Consider the following 23007-nt stretch of genomic DNA (forward strand, 5'->3'; position numbering starts at 1 on the left):
TAACATAGGATGACTTTCTCTGCAATCAATATCAACAATAATCATCCCTTGTGATGGCAATTCTACTCGGACAACTTTTATGGTCACCTCTTTATACCCCACCTGAGGCAAGGGCTGACCATTGCTGGCATAGATGCTAAGATGTTCATCTGGACTGCGGGTTATATCTGAGTCAGTCCAGTATCGTGACCCAGGGCGGTCAATAAAAGAGAAAAGTAAAAGTGGAATAAAGTTTTTCTAGAGATAATGTTCATGATGCCACCTGTCATATGCGGCTATTTGGGGCCGCCGCTGCGCTGCAGATCCTCTGGAGCTGATGGTGACGCAGCAGAGTTGGTACAGCTCTCCACAGGCATAGCTAAGCCCCAGGGCAGGAAATAGTGATGTTATGAGGTAGATGTTGCTGGTGCTGTGTAGTGCAGGGCTGGTGATGGCGCAGCAATAATTCTAGGACACAGTGGGGTGCAGTCTTCAAGGTTTTACTCACAGTTGTTCAAGACTCCAGGTTACCAGCGCCAGTGTGTAACCTCCCACGTCGTCCTGCGTTCACCAAGGAAGGCGTTCAGCAATCTCTCAAGTATCTCAGGAGTACTTAAACGGGACCCCATTCTATGTGCCTTCCTCGGTCATCTTCCTGCGCTGGCTCTCACCCTCCTGCCCTACGCCTCACAATCAGTGTCCCAAGCCAGTAGCCTCGGATCTTGTCGGGAGACGTGTAGTCCCCTGAATCCTATGCGGCCACCTTTTCGGCGATATAATTGTGGTTTTGGGCAGCTGCACCTTGAAAGTACAGTAGCCTCCGGTTATCTAGCTGAGCCTTGTAGATCTCCACTAGTTAGGGGCCGGTCCCCTCTGCGGCCTGATCCCTCCGCGTCTGTGTAGATTCGGGCGCATGGGTGGCTTCCGCACTCGCTGTGCCCCTGGGATCCCCTCTGTTCCTCTTGGAGCCTTCCCTCTGCTCCCGTCCTCTCTCTCAGTCTGTTCTCCTGGGCCTCCCAGACTAGGCCCACTCCTTCTGAGCAGAGCTCCTACTGAGCCCCTGCTCCCAACACTCTCTTCTCAGACTGAACTCTACTCCTACAAGATGGTTCCCTTTTTATACTCCTTCTGAAGGTGCTCCCCTGTACTGCTTCCTCCATCCACACCCACTACATGGTTCCCCCTCTCTCGGTTCCCCCCACTTCCAACCAGGGACAGAGCTCAGCATTAAGCCAGTGCATCTTGCCCCGCCTGCTGGTCTGGAATGGTGTAGTGTTGGATGCAGGTGGGTGGGTCCCGGGTAGTACTCCCTTCTTACCTGAGAGTGGGATACCACACCTCTGGGTGAGATGCAGTACCTCTGTGGCGACTGAACCCACAGGTGCACTACAATAGCAGCGTAACATAAACTCAAATCCAGTGTCTTTTTTTGGGAGGTATATTCCCATGCACCTCTTCACACCCACACATGGGTATATGCTTCTTGATTTTGGCTATTTGCTCTTGTCCTCCTCCTTCTCCTCATCCTCCACCACCATATCACCAGAGTGACCGTGGTCCGTGATGCAACTCCCACATAATTTTTTTAAAGGGTGTTTATGATGTCCGTAAAAAAATTTGTTTATGCAGTATGTTCATGTATACCCCCCAGGGGTAAATGTTTGTCAGCCCATACACTTAGTGCATGGGCATTACAAGTATAGGAGACCCGCTCCTTTCTAATAGGAACATTTTTTTATGAGGCCTTCCTCCACGTCTCTTCCAAGGGGCATTGGAGTGCCTCCCAATTTTTGGCAGCCCTTGCATTTACTGCATAGGCAAACACAATGGGAGACCCTGTACTAATAATGGGAACATTTTTTTTCAGTAGGCCCTCCTCTACGTCTCTTCCAAGGGGCATTGGAGTGGCTCCAAATTTTTGGTAACCCTTGCATTCAGTGCATAGGCAAACACAAAGGGAGACCCACTTCCTAATAATGGGAACATTGTTTTCAGGAGGCCCTCTGACCTCCACATCACTTCTAAGGGGCATTGGAGTGCCTCCAAATTTTTGGCAACCCTTGCATTCACTGCATAGGCAAACACAATGGGAGACCCACTTCGTAATAATGGGAACATTGTTTTCAGAAGGCCCTCTGACATCCACGTCTCTTCCAAGGGGCATTGGAGTGCCTCCAAATTTTTGGCAACCCTTGCATTCACTGCATAGGCAAACACAATGGGAGACCTACTTCCTAATAATGGGAACATTGTTTTCAGGAGGCCCTCCTCTAAGTCTCTTCAAAGGGGTATTGGGGTGCGTCCACGTCCAAATTTTCAAAGTGGTATTGGGGTGCGTCCAAATTTTGGGCAGCCCTGCCGCTCACTGCATACGCAATAACAGTATAGGAGACCCACTCTTTAGTAATGGGAACAATAAAACATAGCCAGCTGATGGCTCTCTAAGAATAGTGAGGGCCGACTGCTGGCCCTTTAAGAATAGTAAAGGCCGCCTGATGGCCCTATAAAAATAGACTTTGTGACTTTCAGAGTCCCTCCTTCATAAATGAAACAGGATGTGTCTGATGATGTGTCACACACCACATGGACAGATAAGGTTGTAAAATGTTAAAATGACATTTCCTGGTGAATGCATTTGTCACGGTTGAAAGCAATGCAAAAGTGCAAAAATGCATCAAAAACGCTATGTGTGAACATAGCCCAAGGTGTGGAGGAGCATTTTTGTTTTTAGTAATTTACTTTGCTTTATATACAAGTCATTATCCTGGAAAGGATGTTCCTTAACATATTTCCCAAGAAAATGCATTTTGGTTTCGTTTCTGTATGTTTTATTGTGAGTCCGTAAAAGTGGCATAATACCTCTGACAATGTTGTTGACAGAAGTGACCTGGGAGTCAGAAATGCTTCCAGGGGTCTTCCCCATGTTGTTCCCATGCCATTTGAGAACTGTTCCCATCGATTTAGACAATTTTTAGGCCCTCTGCAGACCGCCGGTGGGAGCCGCCTGAAAAATGCTCGAGTTTCCCATAGACTTACATTGGGCTCGCTGCTCGGGTCGAGCACCCGAGTATTCCAATGTGCTCGACCCGAGCATCGAGCACCCGAGTATTCCAATGTGCTCGACCCGAGCATCGAGCACCCGAGTATTCCAATGTGCTCGACCCGAGCATCGAGCACCCGAGTATTCCAATGTGCTCAACCCGAGCATCGAGCACCCGAGTATTCCAATGTGCCCGGCCCGAGCATTTTAGTGCTCGCTCATGACTACCAGACACCACAAGATGCCTCCTTCTCTCTCTGAGCTCACACTGCACTAAGCTCAGGACCTTGGTCTGACCATGTGACCTTATTGCCATATATGGAAAGCAGGCTAATTCATTAACTCTTGGTAATCTAACAGCAGAACACAATAAGTACATCACTCTCTGCATATATAAACCATCCTCTACATTATCTGCAAAGGGAAATATAAACATTGTGCAGACATAATGAGGTAGCTGCTGGCTCTGCTACATCTTAAAGGTACATACACATACAACTTTGGGGCATTACATATGGGCCCTTGTAGCATTCTAAATCCTATAAGAACATACATGTTGTCCCCCCACCCCCAATATGTAGTAATGTCCTCCATCCTGTACTAATGTCCCCCATCCTGGTATACTGTATATGTCTCCCATCCTGGTATACTGTATATGTCTCCCATCCTGCTTTATATGTCCTCCATCCTGGTCCCTTTCTGTTATTTATGTCCCCATCCTGTTATATATGTTTCCCATTCTGGGCCATCCTGAAATATATGCCCCTATCTTGGTTTATACGTCCCCCATCTTGGACCCATTCTGTATATATGTCCCATTCTGCCGTTGCTCTTTAATGCATAAAAAATAAACAATCATGTTTGCGTATGTTTGTTACCTGCCACAACATTCTAAAATATAGAATTTACAAAAAAATACAAAATAAAAAAATAAAATGAACAATTCTACTCACCTTCCTCTGCTCCCACGTGGCGTTCTCTTTTGCAGACGGTGCAGAAGCTGGCAGCTGACTTCAGCGTGCAAGCGACGGGCAGCGCATGTCATCACTGCCTTGCGCCGCCAGTGACTTGCACGCCTACGAAGGTGCCAGCTTATGATTGGCTGGTGGCGTGTATTGCAGTGCAGGGACCTTGCGGGTTTCTGGGAAAAATTGCATTTCAGCTGAATGTGTGAAATCAGACTCACATCCATATGAAAAAGGCGCCGGTGTCGATGGGCCCCTTCCTGCACAAGCCCGGTCATGGTCGCACCCTCTGCGACTGCGATCGTTACTCCCCTGCTTCTGAATGAGCCTCTAGACTGATTATTTGACCATAATATTTAAAAATAAGACTGGTAAAGTGAATAGCACTTGCTGTGCATGAGGCTTCGTAACCGTAGATGAGTTTAAGTATCCATTCTGACCCGCAGGGAAGAGGCAAGGGGTAGGCACCTGCCTAGGAAGCCACATTGCATGAGATGGGGGCCAGGTGTCCCTTATAAATTGAAAATGAAGAAAAAGAATGTCCTCTCACAATGTTCAATAACTTCCTTATCACTGAGGGTCCAACCGATGGGACCAATCCCAAGAACCATGTCTCTGAAGACCCCGCGTGAATGGAGCGGTGGCCAATTATGTGCACAAACACCTCCTTTTATTCTAAATGGGAATTCCAAAGATAGTCGAATGCTGCGTCTGGATATCTTCGGCCCCATTAAGATTGAATGACCTATTTCAACCACCATTTCATTCACATGGGGCTTTTCAGAGCCTCAGGTCTTGGCATTAGCGGAGTTCCTTGTGGTAAGACCAGGGATAGGGGATAACTTCCAAACTTAAGACAACCCCATTAACCCCTTTAAAGGGGTTGTCCACTAGTTGGACAACCTCTTCTCAATCCATATGTTTCCCCCTTGTAAAATAACACTCATACTCCTCTCCGATGCCGGCTCCATTCCATTGTTATGTCCTGCGATCCCTGCGGCCAATCAGCACTCCCTTCACTCTGCCCGCCTTCAGACAAATCACACACTGTACATCTAGAGGAAGTAAGAGCTATTCCTGATATGTATGCGATATGTTTGTAGGAGAGCAGAGTGAAACCAGTGCTGATTGTTATGTCACGCGATCCACAGGAGAGCAAGTGACGACACCGCTGGAACGGCGCTGGAATCAGAGGTGAGTTTAAGTGTTATTATTTTACACGGGGGAAACATATGGATTGAGCAGGGGTTGTCTGAGTAGTGGAGAAGTCCTTTAAGTTAGGTAAGGAAAGATGAGCCTTACTACTTGCAAGAATCCTAGTTGCAGTGGATATAAAAAGTCTACACACTCCCTTGTTAAAATACCAGGTTTTAGTTATTTGATAAAAATCATACCAATAGTCATTTCAGAACTTTTTCAACCTTTAAAGTCATACATAATCTGTACAGTTCCATTGAAAAATAAACTGAAATCTTTTTGGGTGAAAATTAAAGAACTAAAATAATGTGGTTGTATAAATAAGCATACCCTTAAACTAATACTTTGTTGAAGTACTCTGAGTTTATGACAGCATTCACTGATTTTGGATAGAAGTTTATCAACATGGCACACTTTTCCTTCTAGTAACGCTCAAATCTGTCAGACTGTGAGGGCATCTCCTGTGTAGCGCCCTCTTCAGGTCAACCCACAGATTTTCAATTGTACTCAGGTCTGGGTTCTACCTGGGCCATTCCAAAACTTTGATCTTTTTCTGACGCAGCCATTTTTTTTGTTGATATGCAGGAATGCTTAGGGTCGTTGTCGTGCTAAAAGGTGAAATTCCTCTCTATCTTCGCCTGTTGGGAATTTAAGATTTTATTGAAACCACTCCCCCACATTGACTTACAGCTGGCTCACTATGTATTGAGCAGTGACTGAAGGCACGCTGGCTGCACCCCTATGACTGAGAGCCAGAGACTGCCAGGAAGAATAAAGGTAATTTCCTTCTGGCAATGGGGTGCTCAGTGCGGGTGCCGTGCAGCTGCTCCAGAACACTATTAACCTGAAGATTGACCCCATATCTACAGTTTAATAACATTTTTTTACATGACAGTACATGACAGGTTCCCTTTAAAGAAGCACTCACATCTAAATTTTTATCCTCTTAATATATTCCATCATACTATATGTCACTGTGTACTTACAATTGCTCATTTTGCCTTTCTTCCTGGCTAATTTTTCTGTTTTCCATTAGGTCTATGACATCACATGATTAAAAACTGACTAGCTAAATACTTCAAAGCTCTATATAGAAACATTAGGTACATTTTTCTTGTATGAGTCATAAGTCACTGCAAAAGTCCCTGACTGGGAGGAGTGGAGCAGCTGGGTCAGAAGTTGAAGAAGGGAATGATTTCTGCAGAGACAAGGGACTTCCTGTTTCTACATAGAGAAAAGAGAAGAATTAGCTGGGTAGAAGGGCAAATGAGCAATTGTAAGTACACAGTGCTATGTAATATGATGACTGCAATATATTGAAGATAAAAACTTTGATGGGAGTGCTTCTTTAAGTTTGGGTGCACATCATGTTTTTGGCACACCTCAGTGGTTCCATCGGGGATTCAGTCACAAGCCCTGAGAAACTAGATTTAAGCAGATCCCTGACAGGGCCATTGACTTTAATGAAGCAAACAGATTCACATTGTGCTCTGTCTGACCTAATGTTGACCAGTATCCACCTTTCTCAAGTAGGCTAAAAAATGCAGTTGACTTTATTTTTGTACCTACCTGAAAAAGGCTTATACAGCCAAAACTGAGGCCAGAGCACAAAGTGAGTCTGTCTGCTTGATTAAAGTCAGTGACCTCTTCAGAAGATCTGCCTAAAACCCGTTTTTCAGCACTTCATATGGAAGACACTACACAGCCACTGATATGTGTCAAAAACGTGATGTGAGCCCGGATTTGCATTGAACTTTCATATTATTATAAATTATCTGAGAGGAGCTCAGAAGAAGGAACAAAAGATACATTTCATGAAAAAAAAACTGAAGTTGTCGGTGTCCTTGAAGGATAGACCATCAATCTCATGGTCCTGGAGAGAGAAAACAGATAAAGAAAAACACAAAATACAGGAGAAAATTTATTAACTTTGTGTAAAAGTTAGAACATTTAAACAAGGCAGTTTTGACATTCACCTGATTTAAAGTGAACTTGTCAGCTAGATTTTGCTAAGTAAGCTACAGGCAGTGTCATGTTGGGGCTGCTGCACTGATTAATATGATACCTGAGGTGAAGAAATCCGTCTTGTGGTTTTTGTGTAATCAGTGTTTGCAGTTTTGAGTTAATGATATGCCATTGCTCCGGGGCCGGACTGTAGGCAAGGTCTTTCCTTGGTGCCCTTAAAACCCACAACTATACTGCTTTTTTCAGATGCACTCCACACGTTTTTAATCTGCAAAAGTCCACCTATTTTCACACATTCTCTCCCACCCCTAATGTCTCACGTGCCTCAAGACTGGGGGAGGTGGGGTAGCGAGGATAACTAATTAATGAACAAACGAGCAGCGGTCCTCTTGCTTCCCAGTCTGTAGGCTCCCTGCAGACTGAAGCTGGCTGCTGTTGAGACCTCCCCACAGGCCCGCCCCATCTGTCTCTCTGTCTGGCTATCTCTATGATGAGGAACATACTTGTGCTTAAAGGGAATCTGTCACCCCCCTGGGCGATATCAGACCTCTACTATGGCCATACAGGGTATAGAAAAGTAAATCTATACATACCTGTATGAGGTCTGATTGCATAGAAAAGCACTTTAATCAATTCTTTTTTCCACACGCTTGGCGTCCGGGGGACGCTAAGCAAACCCCTCCTATCTGCTTACTATTCCCCTAAATCCCCGCCTCTCTGCTTAATTATCATATCCCACCTCCCTTGCATGTCAAAGGGCCCTGTGACAGGCTCTGTGACGTGCACTGTGCTCCCTGACTTCTGGGCATGCGCAAAGCGCTGCTCACATAGAGTGCGCTTTGCTTCATCCCGGCCCCGTCTATCAATGCTCTGCGCCGCAAGTTTCTATATTGCAGGCGCCAGGGGGTCACTATCACTTTCCGGCGCCTGCGCAATAGAAACCTGCAGCGCAGAGCATAGGTAGATGGGGCCGGGATGAAGTAAAGCGCACTCTATGTGAGCGGCGCTTTGCGCATGCCCGGTAGTCAGGGAGCACAGTGCAAGTGCAAGTCACAGGGCCCCGTGACGTGCAGGGGGGGAGGAGGGGGATATGATAATTAAGCAGAGAGGCGGGGATTTAGGGGACTAGTAAGCAGATAGGAGGGGTTTGCTTGGCGTCCCCTGGATGCCAAGCGTGTGGAAAAAAAAATTGACTAAAGTGCTTTTTACTGCAATCAGACCTCTGCTATGGGCCATACAGGTATGTATAGATTTACTTTTCTATACCCTGTATGGTCATAGTAGGGGTCTGATATCGCCCAGGGGGGTGACAGATTCCCTTTAAGGGTGGGCCTGTGAGCAGGTTTTATCTTGCTGATCTGGCCTAGAGCACTAGGATAAGACGCTGCCTACAATCCCACCCCAGAGCATGAGCATATCATTAACTCAAAACTGCAAACACTGATTACGCATGAACCACAAGACGGATTTACTCCCCTCAGGTATGATATTAATCAATGCAGCAGCCCCAACATGACCCTGCCTATAGTTTACTTACCAAAATCCTGCTGCCAGGTTTGCTTTAACACAACTAGCTCATGCTAATAAATTGGGTGCATTTTTTACACTGTTTAGCCTAAGGGCGAAGGTTATTACGAGGAAACTGTTTACTCTTAGTTTTGCTTGTTCCGGTGTTGCCGCCAAATTTATCAAAGTGTCTAAGAGGAGCACCTAGCCAGATAGCTGCGTCTGTTTTGTCTCCTGAGATATAGGTTTGTTTTTTTTGGTTTGAATATTTATAAAATAGCTAGACTTCACCTGAATGGTTTCGCTTGTGTATGAAGGACGCCCAAACCATCTTTATCGCATTTGTGATCACAATGTGGCACCCCAGGGGTCTGGTTTCCACAGTAATAGCAATATTATGTCTGAGAGCAGGTGGGAGGTCTCTTGGTCAGGAATCCTATGCATGCCACACCTCCTGCCCAGTCCTGGGAGGGGAAGAACTTCCCCTATATAAAACTGGGGCTGAGGCAGGGTTAGGGGGTTAAGAAGAGGAGAAGCAGCTATAGGAAAGAGAGATCAGGAGCTCTGGGGAAGTCGTGCTAAAAGGAATCAGGGGCTGGCAGCTGTAGAGCTCGCCCTGATTGAAGAGTTACCACCGGACCCGGAGTCCGAGGCTGTGGGGACTAATCCTTACCCAGCAGCAGAAACCGACCGGCAGGGGATTTCAGGTCCTCTGGCCAAAAAACCCGAAGGCACGGTCACACGCGTGGGACCAGCACCGCCGTCGTGGAGCGGAAGCCACTAGACGGCCCCGAGTCACCGGCCATACGGGTGAGCACCACACGGTACACTCAGGGACGTGGGCTACTTTTACCCGCCTCTAGCAAGGTAGCCAGTAGAGTACAATTAGTTGGGGAGGCCTACAACTCCGCCTGGCCAGGGGAGATCCCATCTGTTCAAGGACTGACCAGGCCCCGACCGCTAGCCAGTACTCCGGGAGGGTCTATTTTTGTCACCAGTAAAGACCCTGAACTACACCGCATCGTCTCTGAGTGGTTCCTGCTACCCCCATCATCCACGTCGGCTGCCCTGAGGCCATACCCCTCCCGTTGGGGGTTATACCATCCACGCTGCACAATCCTTCCACCGGCCTCAGCGGTCTGCCCTGCAGCGGCAGCTCCATAGCTGCATTCAACGGGTGGCGTAGTCGTCCAACATCTACTGCTAATACTCAGCCACACAGTTTGACTCCCTGGGCACGGACCGGGTCACCGCCACGAGACTACTACCCCCAACAGGCCCGGCTCCGGGTAGTCCCCGCGTGCGCAACGCTACACCAAGTAGGCCCAGGGGCGCGTCAACTTTTGGCGTAGTCGGCAGGATTTCGTGCCCGCAACCACCGGGTACTGCGTGCCTGAAAAAGACTGTTCAAACTTACCAGTGGTGAAGATTCCCGCCATCCGGCGCCATCTTCTGCCTTCTTCCCGCCATCCGTGGAGTTTTCCCGCCGTTGGACGCCATCTTGAAGACGCCGCGCGGGAAGAAGAGGGGCGTGGACTCCGAAAGCGCGCGAGAACTGAAGCCCCGCCTCACGTCCGGACGTTGCGTAAGGTCCTGGAAGGAGCCCAGCACACGCCGACGTCACAGGAGCGCGACGGAAGGTCCTCAACCCTGACGATCCGCTGCGGAGCCGCGGCCTACGGAAGAGGATCATCGCAAGGTAGGCCACGGTCCACTAGGGGGGGAGAAAGATGTCGGATACGGAGGAGAGCTTCACTGCCTCAACCCCCGCCAGCACCACCGCTGCTGCAGTCATGCCTTTCACCATGCCCTATATCCCGGGAGCAGCCTGGCTACCCCAGTACTCAGGGGAGTCACATACCCTGAATGACTTTAAAGAAAAGCTGGATAGCCTCTTCCAGGTGTACCCCTCACAGAAGAGCAAAAAGTGAGCATCTTGGTGGCCCAACTAACCGGGGCAGCCCAAAGGGAGGTAAAGTCCTGGCCACCTGGGAGGAGGACTGTCGCAGGGATACTAACCCGGCTGAGGGACACCTTTGATACCCGCACCTCAGCCGAGATTAAGCTTAGATTCTATGGGTGCAAGCAGCGAGCACATGAGAGTATAAGGGACTATGCACTAAACCTACAAGAGGCCCTGAGAGCCATTAAGCAGACCGACCCTGACAGCGTGGGAAACGAGGACAGGCTGTTGACCGAGCAATTTATAGAGGGACTATATTGCAATGTCCACCGAACCCAGTTGCGGGCCATAGCCTTACAGGATCCTCATCTGGACTTTGCACAGTTCAAGGACAGAGCCATCCGGGTGCTCCGAGAACCGACACCGGGTGGCGTTGTGACCCACAGGCGCCCAGCTATCACTTACCACCAGGAGGCGGCGCCCTTGTCGGCAGGGCCTGTGGGGGCTGATGCGCAGGCTTTGAACAATGACCCGGCTCCGGACCTGCACCATCAGGTCCAAGAGCTAGCTAAAAGCGTTGCTGCGCTAACCCGAACTGTGCAGTCTTTACAGGTTTCCACTCCAGGGAAGATCCAGCTGGCATCCGGACCGGAGGACATCCCGTGGCGTCGACCAAGGAGGACCCCACCGGCCAGAGGAAGACCCAGCGACCGGTACAACGAGGACGGACAACCTATCTGCCGCCGCTGCAATCAACCCGGACATATGGCAAGGTACTGTCCTTTAAACTGGCACAACCTGGGGTAGAGGGCCAACCCCCAGGAAAAAGATCACCAGGCCCATCGAACTGGCGCGACAAATATGTGGGAGGACGTCCAGTCTTGCCTGTGGTACTGGATGGCATCCCTATGAGTGCCCTACTGGACACCGGGTCACAGGTCACCACCATCCCGTACGTGCTCTTTAAGCAGTACTGGAATGACTCGGATATAACCCGCCATCCAGACGACGACTTGAGTATCATCGCCAGTAATGGTCAGCCCGTGCCACAGATCGGATTTAAAGAAATGACCATTAAAATCGGTAGAGTCGAACTGGCAGCACAGGGACTGATCATTGTAGACATTGACAAGCGCGAGAGTCACCCAAAGATAACTCTAGGAACTAATGTGATTGAAAATTGTCTTGCAGAGGTGATTTTCATTTTACAGCAGGTTGCCAAGAACGCCAGCTCCGGCCAGCAGCGAGTGCTCCAGAAAGAGATCCGGGCACTGATGCGACGGCAACAGGTGGAACTCTCCGGTGGTGAGATTGGTAGCGTAAGAATGTGTGACCCTTTCCCTATTGCCATGCCCCCGAAAAGTGAAATGATGATTTGGTGCCGGGCAGCTATTGGTCTGAGAGGTAGAGATTACCAGGCTATGGTAGAACCAGTCTACTCAGACAGTAGGCCCACCATTTTGACAGCACGGGGGGTAGTTGATGTACGCCATGGGAGGGTGCCCGTTCGTATAATAAATATCGGGAAAAGGGAAGTATACCTGCCCCGGTATGCTACGCTAGCCAAATTATATACTATCAACCAAAATTCTATACAGTCTGTGGAACCCTTGCCTCCATCTCACCCGGAGGAAGGTAACGGCTCTACGAAAATAATGGAGGATTGGTGTCAGCAACTACATTTGGGTACTGACTCCACTCCCTCCCACCAGAAACAGGGAGTCTACCGGGTGGTTCCAGAGTACGAGAGAGTGTTTAGTAAACACCCGTTGGACTTCGGGCGAGTCAATGGGGTAGAACACCACATCCCCACGGGAGACCATCCTCCCATAAAAGAGAGGTATCGACCCGTACCCCCTGCACACTACCAACACGCCAAGGGGATGCTTAGAGACATGAAGGAGGCTGGGGTAATCAGGGATAGCTGTAGCCCCTGGGCAGCTCCACTAGTCTTGGTCAAAAAGAAAGACAACACCATGAGAATGTGTGTAGATTACCGGAAAATTAACCGTATCACACACAAAGATGCGTACCCCTTACCAAGAATAGAGGAGTCTTTGGCTGCTTTAAAATCTGCTAACTTCTTCTCCACCTTGGATCTCACTAGCGGGTACTGGCAGGTTCCTGTAGCAGAGGCGGACCGGGAGAAGACCGCATTCACCACCCCGATGGGACTTAGCGAGTTTACCTGCATGCCGTTCGGACTCTGCAACGCACCAGGAACCTTCCAGCGATTGATGGAATGCTGTCTGGGACACCGAAACTTTGAGACGGTCCTGTTATACCTGGACGATGTCATCGTCTATTCCAAGACCTACGAGGACCACCTGAAACACCTGGCGGAAGTGTTCGAAGCTCTGGCAAGTTACGGCCTAAAGGTGAAACCCTCCAAGTGTCACCTCCTGAAGCCAAAGGTGCAGTACCTGGGACACGTGGTGAGTGCTGACGGAGTGGCTCCCGACCCTGATAAGATCACCGCAATTAAGGAATGGCCAAGCCCCTCCAGCGTAAAGGAAGTGAGGCAGTTCCTCGGGTTGGTAGGCTACTACCGAAGGTTCATTCCCGGTTTCACCAAAAAGGCAGCTCCTATGCAGGACCTCCTGATAGGCCAGTCCAGGAAGGCCAAGAACCAGAAGCCACCCTTCAGATGGGAGAAGCTGGAAGAAGAGTCCTTCCGCCAGCTGAAGATGGCCCTCACGGGGGATGAAATCCTGGCGTACCCTGATTATAGCCAGCCCTTTATCCTCTACACCGACGCCAGTAACATCGGGCTAGGAGCCGTACTGTCCCAGATCCAGCAGGGGAAGGAACGGGTAATTGCTTACGCCAGCCGAAAACTGCGACCCACCGAAAGAAACCCTGAGAATTACAGCTCATTTAAGCTAGAGTTCCTGGCAGTGGTGTGGGCAGTCACCGAACGCTTTAAGCACTACCTCGCTGCTTCCCGGTTCACCGTGTACACGGATAACAACCCGTTGACACACCTGGACACTGCAAGACTCGGTGCCCTAGAGCAGAGATGGATGGCCCGCTTGTCCAACTATGAGTTTACAATCAAATACCGGGCAGGACGCTCCAATACCAACGCGGACGCCCTGTCCAGGATGCCGAACCTACCGGACGTAGGGGAAGATTCAGAGGAACTAGAAGAAGTTGAACTCCCCGCGTTCCACCGTCATGGGACTATCCAGTATTCCCACCGTGTAAGGAGTAAGCAATCCGCTACGTTCAACCCATTACCTCATTACAACTGGGCGGAGACGCAAGACAGTGACCCTGCCGTCCGACTGGTAAAGGAGATGCTGACTCGGCCAGATGCACGCCTTGACCCAGACGCTCCGGAGGAAGCCAAGCAACTGTGGGCTGAGAAGAGTCGACTGTTCCTTTACAAGGGGAAGTTGTGCCGCAGAATGGTTAACTCCCGGACGCATGAACTAATCTGGAAAGTAGTGGTGCCAAGAAGAGACGCAGCTACGGTGATGGAGGCATACCACGACGGAGCTGGGCACTTCGGATGGAAGAAGCTGGAGTTCCTGCTGCGCGGGCGGTTCCATTGGGTAGGCATGAGAGGAACCATCGAGAGGTGGTGCAGAGACTGTGGCCCATGCAACCTAAGAAGGAGGGACCGTGCCAGCCAGAAGACTCCCCTGCAGTCCATCATTACCAGACAGCCGTTGGAACTGGTAGCCTTGGATCATGTAAAACTGACCCCAAGCAGAAGTGGCTACGTCTACGCGTTAACCATCGTGGATCACTACTCCCGGTTCTTGGTTGTCGTCCCCGTCAAGGACTTAACGGCTCAAACAGCAGCTAGAGCCTTCCAGCAGCACTTCTGCCGTCCGCACGGATACCCGGAGCAGGTGCTGACGGACCAGGGGCCTGCCTTTGAAGCGGAAGTCTTCCAGGAGTTCTGCACCCTGTATGGCTGCCGGAAGATAAGAACAACACCCTATCACCCGCAAACTAATGGACTTTGTGAGAAAATGAACCAGGTGGTGATAGATCTTCTGAAAACATTGCCCCTGGAAGAACGTAGTCTGTGGCCTGAAAAGCTGCCCGACCTGGTGGACCTATACAACCACATCCCTGTAGGTTCCACCAACTGTACCCCGGCTTACCTAATGAGGGCAAGACCTGGTAAGCTTCCTGTTGATCTGGAGATGGGAGTCCTGACACCCGAGGACACTTCACCAGAAGCAGACTGGGACACAGAGAGGCAGCAGCAGTACCGAAAAGTACAGGAGAGCGTGGAGCGAAGTCTCTGTCAAGCTAGGGAAAGACAAGAGAAAACTTACAACCAGTATGCTCCCGCTGTTCCCCTGGTGCCCGGAGAGCAGGTCTTGAAGAGGAAAAGACGGCTCCACAAGTTGGACGACCAGTGGGAGAAGGACCCGTACACCGTACTGCCCTCAAGCCACGACAACCCAAAGATCTGTACAATCAGTAAAGACGGAGGGGAAACCACAGCCATTGTATCCCGGGATCACCTGAAGAAGTGTCCCGAACAGCTACGGAACCCTGAAGAGGAACAAGAAGACCCTCGACCCGTAGAGGAAAGGGAAGATATGGTTAGTACTGTGCTCGGAGACTTCCCTCGGTCTTGGACTCAAGTCAATGGTGCTGTTGTGGTACCCGTCCTCACGTTCCTCCAACCAGCATCCCAAGTGCCTACGGAGACACAGGTAGAGCTGGAAGAACAGCCGGTCCAGGAGGCAGAAGACCCCACACAAGCAGACCGGGAGAATCAACCCTCTGCTTATAGTGAGCCTGCCATACCCCTAGTGAGCCAAAGAGTCCGTAGACGGCTGCCCAGTTTACCCTTGACAGCTCCTATACCCTGTAGCTCAGGACCAGTCAGCCAGCTCCGTAGGTGCACTAGGGTCACTAGAGGCCAGTTGCCCATACGGTCGAGGATCTAAATGTTCAAGCTATTTTATTAATGTTTACCTGTTTATTGTTGCTTGTGTATAATTATGTGTTTCTAGTTATTTGTAGGAGTCTTTGGTGGATTTACCGGGAATCCTTTGTGCATATAGTTGGAGCGTAACCCAGGACGGACTAAAAGACTGATAAGGACTCGGGGCAGGACAGACCCCTACCTGGTTACGTCTCCCTGTTTTGGTGAAATGGACACCTTTGTTTTCCTCAAAAGTTACACCCGGTTGCGGACACGCCGTGACCACCTTATGTGTTGCCTCTACCAGAACGTTATTGTTTATACCTTGTTATGTTTACAAAAGTATGTTTAGTCCCGGAGTACTAAATTTCACTAGGGGGGAATGTGGCACCCCAGGGGTCTGGTTTCCACAGTAATAGCAATATTATGTCTGAGAGCAGGTGGGAGGTCTCTTGGTCAGGAATCCTATGCATGCCACACCTCCTGCCCAGTCCTGGGAGGGGAAGAACTTCCCCTATATAAAACTGGGGCTGAGGCAGGGTTAGGGGGTTAAGAAGAGGAGAAGCAGCTATAGGAAAGAGAGATCAGGAGCTCTGGGGAAGTCGTGCTAAAAGGAATCAGGGGCTGGCAGCTGTAGAGCTCGCCCTGATTGAAGAGTTACCACCGGACCCGGAGTCCGAGGCTGTGGGGACTAATCCTTACCCAGCAGCAGAAACCGACCGGCAGGGGATTTCAGGTCCTCTGGCCAAGAAACCCGAAGGCACGGTCACACGCGTGGGACCAGCACCGCCGTCGTGGAGCGGAAGCCACTAGAAGGCCCCGAGTCACCGGCCATACGGGTGAGCACCACACGGTACACTCAGGGACGTGGGCTACTTTTACCCGCCTCTAGCAAGGTAGCCAGTAGAGTACAATTAGTTGGGGAGGCCTACAACTCCGCCTGGCCAGGGGAGATCCCATCTGTTCAAGGACTGACCAGGCCCCGACCGCTAGCCAGTACTCCGAGAGGGTCTATTTTTGTCACCAGTAAAGACCCTGAACTACACCGCATCGTCTCTGAGTGGTTCCTGCTACCCCCATCATCCACGTCGGCTGCCCTGAGGCCATACCCCTCCCGTTGGGGGTTATACCATCCACGCTGCACAATCCTTCCACCGGCCTCAGCGGTCTGCCCTGCAGCGGCAGCTCCATAGCTGCATTCAACGGGTGGCGTAGTCGTCCAACATCTACTGCTAATACTCAGCCACACAGTTTGACTCCCTGGGCACGGACCGGGTCACCGCCACGAGACTACTACCCCCAACAGGCCCGGCTCCGGGTAGTCCCCGCGTGCGCAACGCTACACCAAGTAGGCCCAGGGGCGCGTCAACAACATGTCCACGTTCTACAATATGCTTTTGCGAGAAGTTTTCAGTGTTATGGATTTCTGTTTATACACTGATCTATGGCCATACTGAATATTTTTCTTACATTGACCCGGAGAGATCATCCACTAATGCTCAACGGTTGTGTATTGTATAGGAAATAGCAGAAAGCTTTCAAAGAGACAAAATGGATCCCTGCAGGCAGGGATTCAAAAGCAATAAAGTTGCTCATGAACAGCATAGGTCTGGCGCTTTTATTTGCTTTAACATTGAACATTGTGACACGACAATGCGTTTCAAGGCTCATTAAACAAAAACAATGTTTCTATGATATATTCTTTTTAACGACGCTGTTTAGAATGGGAAACTATTTTGCTAAAGAGCCAGATAGGGACAATTACAGCTTGTTCTATTTCCAAACCTACACCTTGTTCTTCATTTAGCATTTACTGTACTGCTCTCTTACATATTATATTACTATATGATAGAAATGAGGAATGGAAATCACTTATCAAATTGCATTGTACTGAGTAAGGCTATGTGCCCACGATGCAGAAATGAAGCAGAAAATTTCTGCAGCGTTTCTGCATCTCCCTTGCCAGAAAAAACGCATGCAGATTGTGCATGCGTTTTTCCTGCAGAATACACGCGTATTCACATGCGTATTCACATGCGTTTATGCATGCGTTTCCGCATGCGGACTGACAAGCACTTTCCAGGCGATTAGCATCACTTGGAAAGTGCTTGACAACTAGGTCACACTATATAAATCCATGCAAATGGCATCGATTTATATAGTGTGACCGTAAAAATAAAGCTATACTTACCGATCCCCCGCCGCGTGTGCTGCCGCGTGTGTTGTCGCGCTCCTTCTGGGTTGCCGGCATATCGCGAGACAGCCTGCGGTCACATGACCGCGACGTCATCTCAGGTCCTGGAAGGAGAAGCGCTGCAGGGGCCGCCGGACAGGTGAATATAAACTTTATTTTTTATTTTATTATTTTTTTTACAGGTACAATGGTACCCAGGTCTGGATGAGAGTCTCCTCTCCTCCAGAACTGGGTACCATCCGCACATTGAAACGCATATTATCCGCGTGTACAAATGTACAGACAAGGATATTATGCGTCTCAATGCAAGTCAATGGCGGCCATTCCGATGTGCTTCCGCAAAATTAATGAACATGCTGCGGATTTATGAGCGCTGCAGAAACGCTGTGGAAAAATCCGCAGCATGGGCATTGACATTGCGGAATGCCATTGGGGACCATGGGGTGCAGATTACCATGCGTTTTTGATGCGTTTCCGCTGCGGAAATTCCGCAGCGGAAACGCATGAAAAACGCATCGTGGGCACACAGCCTAAATATTTCAAAGCGAGGCCGACTAATATATTGTGGGCCCTTGGGTAATAGTCACAGTGACCCCTTATGCCTGAACATCATTCACTGTATACTATACACCAATATAGTGATTTTTTTTTTATCATGGCTTTTACTGCTTTTTGTGTTCAAACTCATAAAACAACATCATTTGTCAACATGTGAACTCTAAGGATATGTTCTCACAACGTCTTTATAAGGCTGGTCCGCGCTCAAATCTGCCTGAAAAAGCGCCCAGAAATGAGCATCGGCATTTCTAAGTAATAAAATGCGACTTGCTGTACATATGTTCAGACTTTTGGATTTTTTTTAACTACTTCAGGTTTCCAAAGATTCCAAAAGAATTGATCAGTTTATGGCTCACTATTAGTGTTTCTGCCTCTGAGAAGCAAGTTCTAGATGTGGCAGATGCAAGTTATAGGATGCCAGTGTCCTATATTGGAGGAGAATCTTCAGAGGACATGAAACACAATATAGGGCAGGGAGTCGTAGGAGACCCTGACCTTGTCACATCGTGGTTATGGCTGAAATACTACTGTTTTATATTATAGATATCAATGGGAATTTGCTTTTACACTCTTAATTGGACTGGACCTGTGGAAGAGCGAATTAGATTCCCTGGTGCACAAGTGGTATGTCCAAAGCTTAATGGCCTTCTTAGAAAACTTAAAATTGTCTTGTTTTTGTCACTAGCTCTAACTATTGCCTGTAATTAGATATATGTAATGTTATAGGAACAAAACATGTCATTCTATCGCTACACTGTATTCTATTACAGAGGTTATCCAAGCTTATGATATTGATGACCAATTTGTAAGATAGGTCATCAATATCAGATTGGTGGGGGTCTGACACCTAGCACCCCCACTGATCAGCTGTTTTCAGCTCTGGTTGTGGCCGGATGTAAATTGAATGGAGCCGAACAGAGCGGCTCCATTAAAGGGGTTTTCCCACGAACAAAAATTCATTGTAATCAATAGTTGTGTCTGACCATGTGGGTAACATGGTCTGATCATACCACAGCTCCTGGGCAGGGGAGGAAGCAAAAGAGTATACAGACAGGACAGCAGGGGATCGCAGAGGATTCATTTTGTGAGGTAAAATATTGTTTAAAAACAGGCAGTGAAATGTTTTGCCTCACAAAATGAATCATCTGTGATCTCCTGTTGTAATGTCTGTATACTCTTTTGTGTCCTCCCCTGCCCAGGAGCTGTGGTATGATCAGACCATGTCCCGTACACGGTCAGACACAGCTATACATAAACTTGCTACATGTTGTCATACTAGTGTAAAACTCTGACAAGGGCTGGATGCTTTTCCACAACAAATGGCATTGTGGGTAATATATAATCTAGTCATAAAAAATGTATAACTGGTGGAGAAAGGTTGAACTAGATGTGTTTTTTCCACCTATACTGTATAACTATATAACTATGTTTGGGAAAAGGCAGGAAATGCTTTAAATTAGAATAGGAAAAAAACAGTACTCCCTTGTTTAAATTCCTGCACCCCAAGTTGGTACTCTCCAGACTCTGTGATTCCCCGCAGGGAAGGGAACACACCACTAACCCACTGACCACTCAGGGCAATCACTCGCGTCAGCCGTCTCCTGCAATACATACAGATTTAACTCCATAAGCAGGTGAGTGTTTCCAATGGTCGCTCGGGTAGATGGCACGTAATAAGCTGCTTGGAAGTAAACAGACCCCAGTAGGGTCCTCCAGGGTTGTAAATTTGCAGCTTTTTTGCAATATTGCTGCTTTCACAATGTTCCTATGGTTGTGTGTTATGGAGCTATAGTCACTTTGAGTGCAACTGTATATTGCTCTATGGGGCACCAAATTCCCCATCAGAAGCAATTCATGAACGTACAGTATGGGGCTTCTGCAGCCCCACTGGGTGTGTAAACAATATTTTTATGGGAATTGCATGTAACCTAGTAGAATTTGTACATTTATTCATGATGAATATACAGGTGCATCTCACAAAATTAGAATATCATCAAAAAGTTAACTTATTTCAGTTCTTCAATACAAAAAGTGAAACTCATATATTATATAGAGTCATTACAGAGTGATCTATTTCAAGTGTTTATTTCTGTTAATGTTGATGATTATGGCTTACAGCCAATGAAAGCACAAAAATCATTATCTCAGTAAATTAGAATACTTTATAACAACAGCTTAAAAATGTTTTTAAAATCCGAAATGTTGGCCTAGTGAAATGTATGTTCAGTAAATGCACGCAATACTTGGTCGAGGCTCCTTTTGCATCAATTACTGCATCAATGGGGCGTGGCATGGAGGCGATCAGCCTGTGGCACTGCTGAAGTGTTATGGAAGTCCAGGTTGCTTTGATAGCAGCCTTCAGCTCGTCTGCATTGTTGGGTCTGGTGTCTCTCATCTTCCTCTTGACAATACCCCATAGATTCTCTATGGGGTTAAGGTCAGGCGAGTTTGCTGGCCAATCAAGCACAGTGATGATGTTGTTTTTAAACCAGGTATTGGTACTTTTGGCAGTGTGGACAGGTGCCAAGTCCTGCTGGAGAATGAAATTTCCATCTCCAAAAAGCTTGTCGGCAGAGGGAAGCATGAAGTGCTCTAAAATTTCCTGGTAGACGGCTGCGCTGACTTTGGTTCTGATAAAACACAGTGGACCTACACCAGCAGATGACATGGCTCCCCAAACCATCACTGATTGTGGAAACTTCACACTAGACCTCAAGCAGGTTGGATTGTGTGCCTCTCCATTCCTCCTCCAGACTCTGGGACCTTGATTTCCAAATGAAAATTGGAACTCTGGGACCTTGTGGAGTGTGTCAATGACTGCCTTCTGGACATCTGTCAAGTCAGCATTCTTCCCCATGATTATGGAGCCTACTGAAACTGACTAAGGGACCTTTCTAAACGCTTAGGAAGCCTTTGCAGGTGTTTTTTGTTAATTATTTTAATTTACTGAGATAATGACTTTTGTGTTTTCATTGGCTGTAAGCCATAATCATCAACATTAGCAGAAATAAACTATATAATATTTGAGTTTCACTTTTTGTATTGAAGAACTGAAATAAATTAACTTTTTGATGATATACAGGTGTATCTCACTAAATTACAATATTTTGAACCCAGACTACAAGTCAATTAATACTGACAAGTTTATTGCACCTGTAAACTACAAATTTCTTCAGATCACCACCCTCAGGTAAAACCACATGTGAAGAACGATGACCTCCAAGTAGATGGTGCATGGCAAAAGACTGTTCTGCCCAGTAGGGATAACTGTACAAGGGAAAGATGGTTTAGAGTTTATGCTGTAAGAACCAGTTTGGTTGAAAACATGTAAAAGAGAATCCCTGAGATTTTATAATCTTTGGATAAGCTCTGGACCAGTGGCGTACTGTCAATAGGGGCAGCCAGGCCGGCGTCAGCATCCGACGCACCCGAGCAAGTGCCGGGGCCCTGAGCAGGCAGGGGGGCCCACTCACCATCGGGCACCCTGGCATTCTATGGGACCCTTCAGCGGTGCGGTGTAGTGCCAACGCCCGCCACCCCCCGCTTGCTCAGGGTCCCGGCAGCTGGCACAATACTTACCTCTCCCCATGCCTCTGCAGCAGCTCCGCTGTCTTCCGCGGCTGCTCTACTGTGACGTCTCAGGTCAGAGGGCGCGGTGACGTCTCTACACCACGTTCTCTCCTGAGCCGTCACAGCGCAGAGCGGGATGACGCCGGCACGGGTGAGGAGTCCGGCGCAGCGGCAGCAGGTGAGAAGTAAGGCGAGTATTTGATTTTTTTTTTATATGGATGGAGGCATGGGGCAGTATATGGGGGGGGACAAGTGACTTCCTGCATGGGGCATTATATGGGGGGGGGACAAGTGACATCCTGCATGGGGCATTATACGGGGGGAACGAGTGACATCCTGCATGGGGCATTATATGGGGGGGTGACATCCTGCATGGGGCATTATATGGGGGGGACAAGTGACTTCCTGCATGGGGCATTATATGGGGGGGGCAAGTGACATCCTGCATATGGCATTATATGGGGGGGTGAACAAGTGACATCCTGCATGGGGCATTATATGGGGGGACGACAAATGACATCCTGCATGGGGCATTATATGGGGGGTGACATCCTGCATGGGGCATTATATGGGGGGTGACATACTGCATGGGGCATTATACGGGGGGGTGACATACTGCATGGGACATTATAATACGGGGGGGAGCAAGTGACATCCTGCATGGGGCATTATATGAGGGGGGGAACAAGTGACATCCTGCATGGGGCATTATATGGAGGGGAACAAGTGACATCTTGCATGGGGCATTATATGGGGGGGGAACAAGTGACATCCTGAGTGGGGCATTATATGGGGGGGGAACAAGTGACATCCTGTATGGGGCATTATATGGGGGGGAGTGACATCCTGCATGGGGCAATATATGGGGGGGGGAGTGACATCCTGCATGGGGAATTATATGGGGGGAGAGGTGACATCCTGCATGGGGCATTGTATGGGGGCACGTGACATCCTGCATGGGGCATTATTTGGGGGGGGAGTGGTGTGACGGTCTCAGCCCCCACCCTGGAAAGTGGGGGGTTACTCGGAGCCGGGTCAGATGTTGGGGGGGGGTTGCAGTCGTGGCTCAGACCCGGTCCGTGCCCAGGGCGGTCACATAAAAGATTGAATGGGCTATCAGGGTTGAGTGGTAATTTTCCGACTACGCCACCTACGGTTTCCGGTGATGGACACCAGCGCTGTCTCAGTCCACTGAGGCCGGTGTTGTGGACAGCTAAGATGGGACGGCTCCCC

General features: G+C 48.8%; 1 long non-coding RNA gene across 1 annotated transcript in view; it reads left to right on the plus strand.

Annotated features, from left to right (window-relative positions):
- The first annotated feature begins 5066 nt into the window (after positions 1-5066).
- The window catches only part of LOC141271065 (uncharacterized), a 91281-nt gene continuing 73340 nt past the window's right edge, over positions 5067-23007 (plus strand). The window contains exons 1-2 of the long non-coding RNA XR_012321817.1: positions 5067-5178; positions 18748-18828. This is a non-coding gene — a long non-coding RNA (uncharacterized lncRNA). The remainder of the gene's footprint in view (positions 5179-18747; positions 18829-23007) is intronic.

The sequence above is a fragment of the Phyllobates terribilis genome, unplaced genomic scaffold (genome assembly GCF_046119375.1).
Source record: "Phyllobates terribilis strain yellow unplaced genomic scaffold, ASM4611937v1 Scaffold_5__5_contigs__length_657084704, whole genome shotgun sequence".
In the NCBI taxonomy this organism is placed as follows: domain Eukaryota; kingdom Metazoa; phylum Chordata; class Amphibia; order Anura; family Dendrobatidae; genus Phyllobates; species Phyllobates terribilis.